Source organism: Apostichopus japonicus, chromosome 17, assembly GCF_037975245.1.
Source record: "Apostichopus japonicus isolate 1M-3 chromosome 17, ASM3797524v1, whole genome shotgun sequence".
Taxonomy (NCBI): domain Eukaryota; kingdom Metazoa; phylum Echinodermata; class Holothuroidea; order Aspidochirotida; family Stichopodidae; genus Apostichopus; species Apostichopus japonicus.
The window spans coordinates 26,636,105-26,653,504 of record NC_092577.1 but is presented as its reverse complement, the minus strand read 5'-3'; the positions used below and the strand labels follow the sequence as shown (position 1 = coordinate 26,653,504).

At 40.1% G+C, this 17,400-nt stretch overlaps 1 long non-coding RNA gene across 1 annotated transcript; it reads left to right on the top strand.

Annotated features, from left to right (window-relative positions):
- Positions 1–1,589: 1,589 nt before the first annotated feature.
- On the top strand, positions 1,590–5,633 carry LOC139984860 (uncharacterized). The gene is made up of 2 exons (XR_011799210.1): positions 1,590–2,106; positions 3,398–5,633. It is a non-coding gene; the product is annotated as an uncharacterized lncRNA (long non-coding RNA).
- Positions 5,634–17,400: the final 11,767 nt, after the last annotated feature.

The following is a 17,400-nucleotide window of genomic DNA, read 5'->3' as shown; positions in this document are numbered from 1 at the left end:
CGATAAATCGATATTGCGGTACCGATAAATCGAATGTGCGATACCGTTTAATCGAATGTGCGATACCTATTTATCCGAATTTGCGATACCGATAAATCGAATGTGCGGTACCGATAAATCGAATGTGCGGTACCGATTAATCGAATATGCGATACCGATAAATCGAATGTGCGGTACCGATAAATCAAATGTGCGGTACCGATAAATCGTATGTGCGATACCGATTAATCGATATTTCGGTACCGATAAATCGAATATGCGGTGCCGATAAATCGAATGTGCGATACCGATAAATCGAATGCGCGATACCGATCAATTGAATTTACGATATCGATAAGTCGAATGTGCGGTACTGATGAATCGATTGTGTGGGACCGATAAATCGAATGTGCGGTACCGATAAATCGAACGTGCGAAAACGAAATATCGAATATGTGGTACCAATAAATCGAAAGTGCGGTACCGATAAATAGAATGTGCGAGACCGATTAATCGATATTGCGATACCTATAAATCGATTGTGCGGGACCGATAAATCGAAGGTGCGATACCGATAAATCGAATGCGCGATACCGATTATTAAATTTACGATACCGATAAGTCGAATGTGCGGTACTGATGAATCGAAGGTGCGGTACCGATAAATCGAATGTGCGTTACCGATAAATCGAATGTGCGATACCGTTTAATCGAATGTGCAATACCGATTAATCGAATTTGCGATACCGATTAATTGAATGTGCGGTACCGATAAATCGAAAGTGCGGTACCGATAACTCGAATGTACGGTACCGATAAATAGAATGTGCGGTACCGATAAATCGAACGTTTGTTACCGATAAATCGAATGTGCGATACCGTTTAATCGAATGTGTGATACCGATTAATCGAATTTGTGGTACCGATAAATCGAATGTGCGATACCGTTTAATCGAATGTGCGATACATATTTATCCGAATTTGCGATACCGATAAATCGAATGTGCGGTATCGATAAATCGAACGTGCGATACCGATAAATTGAATGTGCGGTATCGATAAATCGAACGTGCGAAAACGATAAATCGAATGTGCGATACCGATAAATCGAATGTGCGGTACCGATAAATCGAATGTGCGGTACCGATAAATCGTATGTGCGATACCGATAAATCGATATTGTGGTACCGATAAATCGAATGTGCGGTGCCGATAAATCGAATGTGCGGTACCGATAAATCGAACGTTTGTTACCGATAAATCGAATGTGCGGTGCCGATAAATCGAATGTGCGGTACCGATAAATCGAACGTTTGTTACCGATAAATCGAATGTGCGATACCGTTTAATCGAATGTGCGATACCGATTAATCGAATTTGCGATACCGATAAATAGAATTTGCGGTACCGTACCGATAAATCGAATGTGCCATACCAATAAATCGATATTGCGGTACCGATAAATCGATATTGCGATACCGATAAATCGAATGTGCGGTACCGATAAATCGAATGTGCGATACCGATAAATCGATATTGCGGTACCGATAAATAGAATGTGCGGTGCCGATAAATCGAATGTGCGGTACCGATAAATCGAACGTTTGTTACTCTCTTAAAATGTTAGACTGAAGAATTCAGTCTTCTTTGAGACTGAAATTTTTTTCAGTGTTATACACTGAGTTTAGACTGAGAAACACTCTACTTAGACTGTATTATCAGTAACACCGTTCAGTCGCTGTTTTGGACTGACTTTATTAACCAATCAGCTAATCACATGTGGCATGTCATCTTACCATTTTCAGTCTCTGTATTCCACTGAAAAATGTATCCAATCAGAGAACAGAAATGCGCCTACGTCATCCGAAAACTTGCAAATACGCCGTACAAAAATAAGTGTGACAACGAGCGCTACAACTTGTGTACATATATACTACTATATTCTTCGCTTAGCCAGGTACTCGCTGTACTGTACGTACGCACGCCGTACACACAGCTAGGCATGAACGAGACAGACGACCGTATGTCTAAGCTAGAGTAAAGGTTATAAATTAGCAATGGCTGAGTCTTTAAGAACTTTTCTTACAAATAAAGGTTTCCACGAAGAAGTGATAACAGTGTTCGAGGGTATGTATGTATGTTTTTTGTTGTTTTCCAATTAATACAGAATAAAAGCTTGGCAGTTCGTAACGTTAGTTATTCTAGGCTTGTGCGCGAGGTAGGCCTAGCTAGGCTGTACTATAGCAAATAGGGCCTAGGCTGTTGTTATAATTGGTGGGGCCTATTAACACGATCGTCGGGCGAATAAGCACGCCGGTCCTGCATATGTACCCGATCGTCGGGCAAATCAGCACGCTTGTCCTGCAGTATGTACTCGATCGTCCCAAAATGAATCTAGGCTAGGTTAACCTCATAACAAATACTTGGACATAATGCTCAAGAAATTGCAAAACACAGTACTATTATGCATAGATTGTAAGCACCCTTAATTATTTGAAAAATGTAGTGACTGCTACAGCCATTACAGCATGAAGCTATCACGGTACCAGATCGTTGGGCAAATTAGCCCGCCTGTCCTGCATATGAACCCAATTGTCGGGGGAATAAGCACGCTTGTCAGGACTGCAATATGTACTCGATCGTCCCAAATGAATCTAGGCTAGGTTAACCTCATAACAAATACTTGAACATAATAATGCTCAAGAAATTGCAAAACACAGTACTATTATGCATAGATTGTAAGCACCCTTTATTATTTGAAAAAATGTAGTGACTTCTACAGCCATTACAGCATGAAGCTAACACGATTCTGTTAAACCATTACCATTGTATTTAAATCATGTGGAAACTGGAAAAGAATTGGTATGCTTTTGTTATTTTATTAAACATATAGTGGGCCATCAGTCTTTATTATAAGATTTTACAGTAATATTACCATTCACTAATGTTATGAAATCAGTTTCTTTTACAAGCAGATAGACATATTAGTGAAATCAGTAGGCTAAAATGTAAATCATATTCCTTGTTCACTGGTTTTCTATGCTGATGTAATGGAATCAGGAGATGTCATGAACAATTTATTCTTAAAAAGAGAAATTTCTGAAAACAACTAACAACAAACCTTGCTTGGTAACCATGTACCTGCCAAAATCAACATGATAACCCATAAATGTTAGGTTGAATTTGAATCCACCTTCACATAACACATCTCACCCGCCATGGATGACATATTGCTGCCTATCGTGAATTGATATATCTCCTTTGTACAATGCCAGTCATGTTCTTGTTTCTCCATTCTCTCCTAAATATTATTCTAGTCTAGTCTCTCTACCTCTCAACATATCTTTTTTTAAGAATGTTTTGATTTATACTATATTGCTTGTCCTTTATCACATTTATTTTTATCTTCACCAAACAGGAGGGCACAGATATTGAGAGTGCAGCACAGGGCAGACAAGGACAATATTGACAGCCTTTCATCCTATCTCTTGGACCAGAATTGAACCCCAAACAATTCTTCATTGTGGCAGATAAACTGGCCATTCCAGCTGGGACAGAGGCGTAGAACATACATTTTACATAGACTATGCTCCCCCTCTACAACACTAGTTTTGTGAGTTCCATGCTTCCATGGTGTATGGAATTTTGCAACCAACAGAAGTGAAGTCTCTCGTCCGTATCCATGCCACATCTATAAGGGCAGCCAGCATGGAGTTACTTCAAGGAGTGAATGTTACTTTTTTATTGCTCTGTAGTCCGGAACCACCTGTGTCAGCATGGAGTAGCTTTAAAAGGGTGTGAAGACTCGTGCAAAAAGAACGTCTAATGCCGGTAATCTGACCTAGTTTCGAATGAGGTGTAACAGAAGTGTTAGACACTGCCATCGATCCCAGAAAATACAAACACAGCTTGCTACCGTCGGTAATTAGACACTAGTGTACAGTCAGTACATACAGCTACGGTCAATACCCACAGCACAGTGTATAAACGATACAGCGATGAACATCTCAGGTCCAGCTAAAGATATCAAGGTATCACGTTTCATTACTGTCTGTCTTTTTTAGCGACACGAACAAACATCACTTGCAAGCAACAGAAAGTTAACTTTTTCAGATGGCTGCATGCTGTTTGGGACAAATCTTCAATGCCTTTAAGGAGTAACTAACACATACCCTAAAACGTTAAATTGATTACCCGGAGTTTACAAACAGTTTTATATGAATAGGGAGGGCTCCAGAAATAAATATTTAATTGATTTTTGGTTTTTAAAAATGTTTTTTAATGATACTGATCTAATTATGAATGTAATTAAACAAACACCTAGTTGCCAAAAAAACTTTGTTGTATGATTTTTCGAGCATGTTATTTTAATGTTTACTTTAATGTTCCTACATTTCACTGCACTCACTATGTTGAAGGTTTATTTAATTAAGCAATTAATTAAGCTAATATTATTTATGGTGCACAATATTCCATAATTTGTTCCATGAAAAGCAAGTAACCTGTTTATTATAAAGTCAGTAACTGTAGAAAATTCCATTTGAGAATATCCTTTCCTCATTATTCCCCCCCCCCCCCCATTTTTTTAAAATTTTAGTGATGTAATGAGTCAAAACTGTTTTCAATTTTTTAGTCGACTCTCGAGTGACATTTCTTTTTCAGCTAGAGGCCGACATTAAAGGATTCACATGAGATAATTTATAAAACTTTAAAATTTGATTGAAATCCCAATCAAAATCACTATATATGATTACTATCAGAAAGTTAAGAAATAATTGAGGGTGGTATAATAGTCACATGTACTGTTTTTGCATACAAATTTGCTTTATATGAATGCCATATCATGAAATCGTGAATGCAGTATATAATAGTTCATGTTTATCTAATAGCCATTATGAAGTTTGTGCCATTCTGTTAACTGCTTGTAGTATGTTGTTTTGTGTGTGCTGGATAATGACTTTCAGCAATCGCCAATCTATATCATTGAAACACAAAGTATTAAATGTTCACCGCACTGATATATAGTTTGACCATTCCTAATATTTTATAAATAACCTGCTGAAAAGTTGTCATATGTTTTCCCCATTTTGAAATCATTCTAAGAAAATTGTTGCTACTATATATTAATGATTCACAACTGGAAAAAAGGCAATGTACCAGATCCATTGTACTATCGTCGTGTTTCCATCATATCCCTTTTGTAAAGGCAGGATCGTATAGTTACTATATCCTTTACAGTGGAAAATTTAAAGTTCAGTGAGATCGGGAGATGGGATCAGCTGGGTATATAACCACTCAATTTACAGCTGTGTTGTCAATGAATTCCAGGGTATTACCACCTGGTGGTGACATACAAAGAATTTAAAGTGCTTTCTGTTACAGTGGTGTTGCCAGACATTTGAATCTTGGTTGGTGATATGTCTATTTGTGAATTCCTTCTCGGGGGAGGGGTTCCCCAGGCCACCCATTGGCGACACCACTGATCTGTTCTCAGCTCACCTAATCCTTTCCAAAAAAATTAAAGAACATTTTAGATCCAGGCCCAATTCAAGCAGAAATTTGACAGATTAATATTGAACTGAAAATATGTCACTGTTATGTAAAGTATCTTTATAATTTGAACGTTTGTTGCAAAGATAACATGTTTTGTTGAACATCCCTCAGAATATTGTAGTTTTGATTTCTGTTTTTTTTAATATATTAAAAATTATATAAGAATATATAAGTGGGTTAGTGGGAATAAAATTACTGTTCGGTGGATATTGACAATTATATTTCTTGATGGAATACCATTTTTAATGTACTTTGTGTGTGACTGTCACAATGATTTTCTGGTCTTTATAGCCTAACATGATTGGATGTGAAGGTGAAGTCACTCCATGAAGTAGCACCTTTCAGTAAATTCCCCTGCATTAACAGATCATTGAATGTTGTCTTGATGACCTTAACTGCATCTTTATTGAAGAATTCCAGCACTTAGCCAACACGGAGGATCTATAGAAAAGCTTGTTCAATCCAGAATTTGCAATTTATAAAATTGACAGTATAGCTGTGATGTGTAATAATTCAGTCTAAAGGACCGACTGTTCAGTCTGATATCAGTCTTATAGACTGAAAGTATTCAATCTTATTAAGACTGGTGCTGCGATAAATCAGTCTAAACTGCTGACTGTTCAGTCTAAAGTGCTTTGATTTTCAGTCTATTAGACTGAAGAGTATTTAGTCTAATTAAGACTGACCTTCAGTCTTTACATTTCAGACTGGAATTCAGTCTAAGTAGTCTGATCCCTTATCCCATCCATCATTAGACTGAAATTTCAGTCGATTAGACTGAAATTTCAGTCTCTCATTTTAAGAGAGTACCGATAAATCGAATGTGCGAAACCGTTTAATCGAATGTGCGATACCGATTAATCGAATTTGTGGTACCGATAAATCGAATGTGCGATACCGTTTAATCGAATGTGCGATACCTATTTATCCGAATTTGCGATACCGATAAATCGAATGTGCGGTATCGATAAATCGAACGTGCGAAAACGATAAATCGAATGTGCGTTACCGATAAATCGAATGTGCGGTACTGATAAATAGATTGTGTGGGACCGATAAATCGAATGTGCGGTACCGATAAATCGAACGTGCGAAAACGAAAAATCGAATATGCGGTACCAATAAATCGAAAGTGCGGTACCGATAATTCGAATGTGCGAGACCGATTAATCGATATTGTGATACCTATAAATCGATTGTGCGGGACCCATAAATCGAAGGTGCGATACCGATAAATCGAATGCGCGATACCGATAATTAAATTTACGATACCGATAAGTCGAATGTGCGGTATAAATCGATTGTGCGGGACCGATAAATCGAATGTGCGGTATCGATAAATCGAACGTGCGAAAACGATAAATCGAACGTACGATACCGATAAATGGAATGTGCGGTACCGATAAATCGATTGTGCGGTACCGATAAATCGAATGTGCGGTACCGATAAATCGAATGTGCGGTAGCGATAAATCGAATGTGCGATACCGATAAATCGGATGTGCAGTGCCAATAAATGGAATGTGCGATACCGATAAATCGATTGTGCGCTACCGATCAATCGAATGTACGAGACCGATTAATCGATTGTGCGATACCGATAAATAGAATGTGCGGTACCGATAAATCGAATGTGCGGTGCCGATAAATGGAATGTGCGATATCGGTAATTCGAATGTACGATACCGATAAATAGAATGTGCGATACCGATAAATCGATATTGCGGTACCGATAAATCGAATGTGCGATACCGTTTAATCGAATGTGCGATACCTATTTATCCGAATTTGCGATACCGATAAATCGAATGTGCGATACCGTTTAATCGAATGTGCGATACCTATTTATCCGAATTTGCGATACCGATAAATCGAATGTGCGGTACCGATAAATCGATATTGCGATACCGATAAATCGAATGTGCGGTACCGATAAATCGAATGTGCGATACCGATAAATCGATATTGCGGTACCGATAAATAGAATGTGCGGTATAAATCGATTGTGCGGGACCGATAAATCGAATGTGCGGTATCGATAAATCGAACGTGCGAAAACGATAAATCGAACGTACGATACCGATAAATGGAATGTGCGGTACCGATAAATCGATTGTGCGGTACCGATAAATCGAATGTGCGGTACCGATAAATCGAATGTGCGGTAGCGATAAATCGAATGTGCGATACCGATAAATCGGATGTGCAGTGCCAATAAATGGAATGTGCGATACCGATAAATCGATTGTGCGCTACCGATCAATCGAATGTACGAGACCGATTAATCGATTGTGCGATACCGATAAATCGAATGTGCGGTACCGATAAATCGAATGTGCGGTACCGATAAATCGAATGTGCGGTGCCGATAAATCGAATGTGCGAGACCGATTAATCGAATGTGCGATACCTATAAATCGATTGTGCGGGACCGATAAATCGATATTGCGGTACCGATAAATCGAATGTGCGGTGCCGATCAATGGAATGTGCGATACCGATAAATCGATATTGCGGTACCGATAAATCGAATGTGCGCTACCGATAAATCGAATGTGCGAGACCGATTAATCGAATGTACGGTACCGATAAATCGATTGTGCGGGAACGAAAAATCGAAAGTGCGATACCGATAAATCGAATGTGCGTTACCGATAAATCGAATGTGCGATACCGTTTAATCGAATGTGCGATACCGATTAATCGAATTTGCGATACCGATAAATCGATGTGAGGTACCGTACCGATAAATCGAATGTGCCATACCGATAAATCGATATTGCGGTACCGATAAATCGAATGTGCGATGCCGATAAATCGAATGTGCGATACCGGTCAATCGAATGTGCGATACCAATAAATCGATATTGCGGTACCGATAAATCGAATGTGCGGTACCGATAAATCGAATTCGCGATACCGATAAATCGATATTGCGGTACCGATAAATCGAATGTGCGATACCGTTTAATCGAATGTGCGATACCTATTTATCCGAATTTGCGATACCGATAAATCGAATGTGCGATACCGTTTAATCGAATGTGCGATACCGATTAATCGAATTTGCGATACCGATAAATCGAATGTGCGGTACCGATAAATCGAATGTGCGGTACCGATTAATCGAATATGCGATACCGATAAATCGATATTGCGGTACCGATAAATCGAATGTGCGATACCGTTTAATCGAATGTGCGATACCTATTTATCCGAATTTGCGATACCGATAAATCGAATGTGCGGTACCGATAAATCGAATGTGCGGTACCGATTAATCGAATATGCGATACCGATAAATCGAATGTGCGGTACCGATAAATCAAATGTGCGGTACCGATAAATCGTATGTGCGATACCGATTAATCGATATTTCGGTACCGATAAATCGAATGTGCGGTGCCGATAAATCGAATGTGCGATACCGATAAATCGAATGCGCGATACCGATCAATTGAATTTACGATATCGATAAGTCGAATGTGCGGTACTGATGAATCGATTGTGTGGGACCGATAAATCGAATGTGCGGTACCGATAAATCGAACGTGCGAAAACGAAATATCGAATATGTGGTACCAATAAATCGAAAGTGCGGTACCGATAAATAGAATGTGCGAGACCGATTAATCGATATTGCGATACCTATAAATCGATTGTGCGGGACCGATAAATCGAAGGTGCGATACCGATAAATCGAATGCGCGATACCGATTATTAAATTTACGATACCGATAAGTCGAATGTGCGGTACTGATGAATCGAAGGTGCGGTACCGATAAATCGAATGTGCGTTACCGATAAATCGAATGTGCGATACCGTTTAATCGAATGTGCAATACCGATTAATCGAATTTGCGATACCGATTAATTGAATGTGCGGTACCGATAAATCGAAAGTGCGGTACCGATAACTCGAATGTGCGGTACCGATAAATCGAATGTGCGGTACCGATAAATCGAACGTTTGTTACCGATAAATCGAATGTGCGATACCGTTTAATCGAATGTGCGATACCGATTAATCGAATTTGTGGTACCGATAAATCGAATGTGCGATACCGTTTAATCGAATGTGCGATACCTATTTATCCGAATTTGCGATACCGATAAATCGAATGTGCGGTATCGATAAATCGAACGTGCGATACCGATAAATCGAATGTGCGGTATCGATAAATCGAACGTGCGAAAACGATAAATCGAATGTGCGATACCGATAAATCGAATGTGCGGTACCGATAAATCGAATGTGCGGTACCGATAAATCGTATGTGCGATACCGATAAATCGATATTGTGGTACCGATAAATCGAATGTGCGGTGCCGATAAATCGAATGTGCGGTACCGATAAATCGAACGTTTGTTACCGATAAATCGAATGTGCGGTGCCGATAAATCGAATGTGCGGTACCGATAAATCGAACGTTTGTTACCGATAAATCGAATGTGCGATACCGTTTAATCGAATGTGCGATACCGATTAATCGAATTTGCGATACCGATAAATAGAATTTGCGGTACCGTACCGATAAATCGAATGTGCCATACCAATAAATCGATATTGCGGTACCGATAAATCGATATTGCGATACCGATAAATCGAATGTGCGGTACCGATAAATCGAATGTGCGATACCGATAAATCGATATTGCGGTACCGATAAATAGAATGTGCGGTGCCGATAAATCGAATGTGCGGTACCGATAAATCGAACGTTTGTTACCGATAAATCGAATGTGCGAAACCGTTTAATCGAATGTGCGATACCGATTAATCGAATTTGTGGTACCGATAAATCGAATGTGCGATACCGTTTAATCGAATGTGCGATACCTATTTATCCGAATTTGCGATACCGATAAATCGAATGTGCGGTATCGATAAATCGAACGTGCGAAAACGATAAATCGAATGTGCGTTACCGATAAATCGAATGTGCGGTACTGATAAATAGATTGTGTGGGACCGATAAATCGAATGTGCGGTACCGATAAATCGAATGCGCGATACCGATAATTAAATTTACGATACCGATAAGTCGAATGTGCGGTATAAATCGATTGTGCGGGACCGATAAATCGAATGTGCGGTATCGATAAATCGAACGTGCGAAAACGATAAATCGAACGTACGATACCGATAAATGGAATGTGCGGTACCGATAATTCGATTGTGCGGTACCGATAAATCGAATGTGCGGTACCGATAAATCGAATGTGCGGTAGCGATAAATCGAATGTGCGATACCGATAAATCGGATGTGCAGTGCCAATAAATGGAATGTGCGATACCGATAAATCGATTGTGCGCTACCGATCAATCGAATGTACGAGACCGATTAATCGATTGTGCGATACCGATAAATAGAATGTGCGGTACCGATAAATCGAATGTGCGGTGCCGATAAATGGAATGTGCGATATCGGTAATTCGAATGTACGATACCGATAAATAGAATGTGCGATACCGATAAATCGATATTGCGGTACCGATAAATCGAATGTGCGATACCGTTTAATCGAATGTGCGATACCTATTTATCCGAATTTGCGATACCGATAAATCGAATGTGCGATACCGTTTAATCGAATGTGCGATACCTATTTATCCGAATTTGCGATACCGATAAATCGAATGTGCGGTACCGATAAATCGATATTGCGATACCGATAAATCGAATGTGCGGTACCGATAAATCGAATGTGCGATACCGATAAATCGATATTGCGGTACCGATAAATAGAATGTGCGGTGCCGATAAATCGAATGTGCGGTACCGATAAATCGAACGTTTGTTACCGATAAATCGAATGTGCGAAACCGTTTAATCGAATGTGCGATACCGATTAATCGAATTTGCGATACCGATAAATCGAATGTGCGGTATCGATAAATCGAACGTGCGAAAACGATAAATCGAATGTGCGTTACCGATAAATCGAATGTGCGGTACTGATAAATAGATTGTGTGGGACCGATAAATCGAATGTGCGGTACCGATAAATCGAACGTGCGAAAACGAAAAATCGAATATGCGGTACCAATAAATCGAAAGTGCGGTACCGATAATTCGAATGTGCGAGACCGATTAATCGATATTGTGATACCTATAAATCGATTGTGCGGGACCCATAAATCGAAGGTGCGATACCGATAAATCGAATGCGCGATACCGATAATTAAATTTACGATACCGATAAGTCGAATGTGCGGTATAAATCGATTGTGCGGGACCGATAAATCGAATGTGCGGTATCGATAAATCGAACGTGCGAAAACGATAAATCGAACGTACGATACCGATAAATGGAATGTGCGGTACCGATAAATCGATTGTGCGGTACCGATAAATCGAATGTGCGGTACCGATAAATCGAATGTGCGGTAGCGATAAATCGAATGTGCGGTACCGATAAATCGAATGTGCGGTGCCGATAAATGGAATGTGCGATATCGGTAATTCGAATGTACGATACCGATAAATAGAATGTGCGATACCGATAAATCGATATTGCGGTACCGATCAATCGAATGTGCGATACCGTTTAATCGAATGTGCGATACCTATTTATCCGAATTTGCAATACCGATAAATCGAATGTGCGATACCGTTTAATCGAATGTGCGATACCTATTTATCCGAATTTGCGATACCGATAAATCGAATGTGCGGTGCCGATAAATCGAATGTGCGATACCGATAAATCGAATGCGCGATACCGATCAATTGAATTTACGATATCGATAAGTCGAATGTGCGGTACTGATAAATCGATTGTGTGGGACCGATAAATCGAATGTGCGGTACCGATAAATCGAACGTGCGAAAACGAAATATCGAATATGTGGTACCAATAAATCGAAAGTGCGGTACCGATAAATAGAATGTGCGAGACCGATTAATCGATATTGCGATACCTATAAATCGATTGTGCGGGACCCATAAATCGAAGGTGCGATACCGATAAATCGAATGCTCGATACCGATTATTAAATTTACGATACCGATAAGTCGAATGTGCGGTACTGATGAATCGAAGGTGCGGTACCGATAAATCGAATGTGCGTTACCGATAAATCGAATGTGCGGTATCGATAAATCGAACGTGCGAAAACGATAAATCGAATGTGCGTTACCGATAAATCGAATGTGCGGTACTGATAAATAGATTGTGTGGGACCGATAAATCGAATGTGCGGTACCGATAAATCGAATGCGCGATACCGATAATTAAATTTACGATACCGATAAGTCGAATGTGCGGTATAAATCGATTGTGCGGGACCGATAAATCGAATGTGCGGTATCGATAAATCGAACGTGCGAAAACGATAAATCGAACGTACGATACCGATAAATGGAATGTGCGGTACCGATAAATCGATTGTGCGGTACCGATAAATCGAATGTGCGGTACCGATAAATCGAATGTGCGGTAGCGATAAATCGAATGTGCGATACCGATAAATCGGATGTGCAGTGCCAATAAATGGAATGTGCGATACCGATAAATCGATTGTGCGCTACCGATCAATCGAATGTACGAGACCGATTAATCGATTGTGCGATACCGATAAATAGAATGTGCGGTGCCGATAAATGGAATGTGCGATATCGGTAATTCGAATGTACGATACCGATAAATAGAATGTGCGATACCGATAAATCGATATTGCGGTACCGATAAATCGAATGTGCGATACCGTTTAATCGAATGTGCGATACCTATTTATCCGAATTTGCGATACCGATAAATCGAATGTGCGATACCGTTTAATCGAATGTGCGATACCTATTTATCCGAATTTGCGATACCGATAAATCGAAAGTGCGGTACCGATAAATCGATATTGCGATACCGATAAATCGAATGTGCGGTACCGATAAATCGAATGTGCGATACCGATAAATCGATATTGCGGTACCGATAAATAGAATGTGCGGTATAAATCGATTGTGCGGGACCGATAAATCGAATGTGCGGTATCGATAAATCGAACGTGCGAAAACGATAAATCGAACGTACGATACCGATAAATGGAATGTGCGGTACCGATAAATCGATTGTGCGGTACCGATAAATCGAATGTGCGGTACCGATAAATCGAATGTGCGGTAGCGATAAATCGAATGTGCGATACCGATAAATCGGATGTGCGGTGCCAATAAATGGAATGTGCGATACCGATAAATCGATTGTGCGCTACCGATCAATCGAATGTACGAGACCGATTAATCGATTGTGCGATACCGATAAATAGAATGTGCGGTACCGATAAATCGAATGTGCGGTGCCGATAAATGGAATGTGCGATATCGGTAATTCGAATGTACGATACCGATAAATAGAATGTGCGATACCGATAAATCGATATTGCGGTACCGATAAATCGAATGTGCGATACCGTTTAATCGAATGTGCGATACCTATTTATCCGAATTTGCGATACCGATAAATCGAATGTGCGATACCGTTTAATCGAATGTGCGATACCTATTTATCCGAATTTGCGATACCGATAAATCGAATGTGCGGTACCGATAAATCGATATTGCGATACCGATAAATCGAATGTGCGGTACCGATAAATCGAATGTGCGATACCGATAAATCGATATTGCGATACCGATAAATCGAATGTGCGGTACCGATAAATCGAATGTGCGATACCGATAAATCGATATTGCGGTACCGATAAATCGAATGTGCGGTATCGATAAATCGAACGTGCGAAAACGATAAATCGAATGTGCGTTACCGATAAATCGAATGTGCGGTACTGATAAATAGATTGTGTGGGACCGATAAATCGAATGTGCGGTACCGATAAATCGAATGCGCGATACCGATAATTAAATTTACGATACCGATAAGTCGAATGTGCGGTATAAATCGAACGTGCGAAAACGATAAATCGAACGTACGATACCGATAAATGGAATGTGCGGTACCGATAATTCGATTGTGCGGTACCGATAAATCGAATGTGCGGTACCGATAAATCGAATGTGCGGTAGCGATAAATCGAATGTGCGATACCGATAAATCGGATGTGCAGTGCCAATAAATGGAATGTGCGATACCGATAAATCGATTGTGCGCTACCGATCAATCGAATGTACGAGACCGATTAATCGATTGTGCGATACCGATAAATAGAATGTGCGGTACCGATAAATCGAATGTGCGGTGCCGATAAATGGAATGTGCGATATCGGTAATTCGAATGTACGATACCGATAAATAGAATGTGCGATACCGATAAATCGATATTGCGGTACCGATAAATCGAATGTGCGATACCGTTTAATCGAATGTGCGATACCTATTTATCCGAATTTGCGATACCGATAAATCGAATGTGCGATACCGTTTAATCGAATGTGCGATACCTATTTATCCGAATTTGCGATACCGATAAATCGAATGTGCGGTACCGATAAATCGATATTGCGATACCGATAAATCGAATGTGCGGTACCGATAAATCGAATGTGCGATACCGATAAATCGATATTGCGGTACCGATAAATAGAATGTGCGGTGCCGATAAATCGAATGTGCGGTACCGATAAATCGAACGTTTGTTACCGATAAATCGAATGTGCGAAACCGTTTAATCGAATGTGCGATACCGATTAATCGAATTTGCGATACCGATAAATCGAATGTGCGGTATCGATAAATCGAACGTGCGAAAACGATAAATCGAATGTGCGTTACCGATAAATCGAATGTGCGGTACTGATAAATAGATTGTGTGGGACCGATAAATCGAATGTGCGGTACCGATAAATCGAACGTGCGAAAACGAAAAATCGAATATGCGGTACCAATAAATCGAAAGTGCGGTACCGATAATTCGAATGTGCGAGACCGATTAATCGATATTGTGATACCTATAAATCGATTGTGCGGGACCCATAAATCGAAGGTGCGATACCGATAAATCGAATGCGCGATACCGATAATTAAATTTACGATACCGATAAGTCGAATGTGCGGTATAAATCGATTGTGCGGGACCGATAAATCGAATGTGCGGTATCGATAAATCGAACGTGCGAAAACGATAAATCGAACGTACGATACCGATAAATGGAATGTGCGGTACCGATAAATCGATTGTGCGGTACCGATAAATCGAATGTGCGGTACCGATAAATCGAATGTGCGGTAGCGATAAATCGAATGTGCGGTACCGATAAATCGAATGTGCGGTGCCGATAAATGGAATGTGCGATATCGGTAATTCGAATGTACGATACCGATAAATAGAATGTGCGATACCGATAAATCGATATTGCGGTACCGATCAATCGAATGTGCGATACCGTTTAATCGAATGTGCGATACCTATTTATCCGAATTTGCAATACCGATAAATCGAATGTGCGATACCGTTTAATCGAATGTGCGATACCTATTTATCCGAATTTGCGATACCGATAAATCGAATGTGCGGTGCCGATAAATCGAATGTGCGATACCGATAAATCGAATGCGCGATACCGATCAATTGAATTTACGATATCGATAAGTCGAATGTGCGGTACTGATAAATCGATTGTGTGGGACCGATAAATCGAATGTGCGGTACCGATAAATCGAACGTGCGAAAACGAAATATCGAATATGTGGTACCAATAAATCGAAAGTGCGGTACCGATAAATAGAATGTGCGAGACCGATTAATCGATATTGCGATACCTATAAATCGATTGTGCGGGACCCATAAATCGAAGGTGCGATACCGATAAATCGAATGCTCGATACCGATTATTAAATTTACGATACCGATAAGTCGAATGTGCGGTACTGATGAATCGAAGGTGCGGTACCGATAAATCGAATGTGCGTTACCGATAAATCGAATGTGCGGTATCGATAAATCGAACGTGCGAAAACGATAAATCGAATGTGCGTTACCGATAAATCGAATGTGCGGTACTGATAAATAGATTGTGTGGGACCGATAAATCGAATGTGCGGTACCGATAAATCGAATGCGCGATACCGATAATTAAATTTACGATACCGATAAGTCGAATGTGCGGTATAAATCGATTGTGCGGGACCGATAAATCGAATGTGCGGTATCGATAAATCGAACGTGCGAAAACGATAAATCGAACGTACGATACCGATAAATGGAATGTGCGGTACCGATAAATCGATTGTGCGGTACCGATAAATCGAATGTGCGGTACCGATAAATCGAATGTGCGGTAGCGATAAATCGAATGTGCGATACCGATAAATCGGATGTGCAGTGCCAATAAATGGAATGTGCGATACCGATAAATCGATTGTGCGCTACCGATCAATCGAATGTACGAGACCGATTAATCGATTGTGCGATACCGATAAATAGAATGTGCGGTGCCGATAAATGGAATGTGCGATATCGGTAATTCGAATGTACGATACCGATAAATAGAATGTGCGATACCGATAAATCGATATTGCGGTACCGATAAATCGAATGTGCGATACCGTTTAATCGAATGTGCGATACCTATTTATCCGAATTTGCGATACCGATAAATCGAATGTGCGATACCGTTTAATCGAATGTGCGATACCTATTTATCCGAATTTGCGATACCGATAAATCGAAAGTGCGGTACCGATAAATCGATATTGCGATACCGATAAATCGAATGTGCGGTACCGATAAATCGAATGTGCGATACCGATAAATCGATATTGCGGTACCGATAAATAGAATGTGCGGTATAAATCGATTGTGCGGGACCGATAAATCGAATGTGCGGTATCGATAAATCGAACGTGCGAAAACGATAAATCGAACGTACGATACCGATAAATGGAATGTGCGGTACCGATAAATCGAT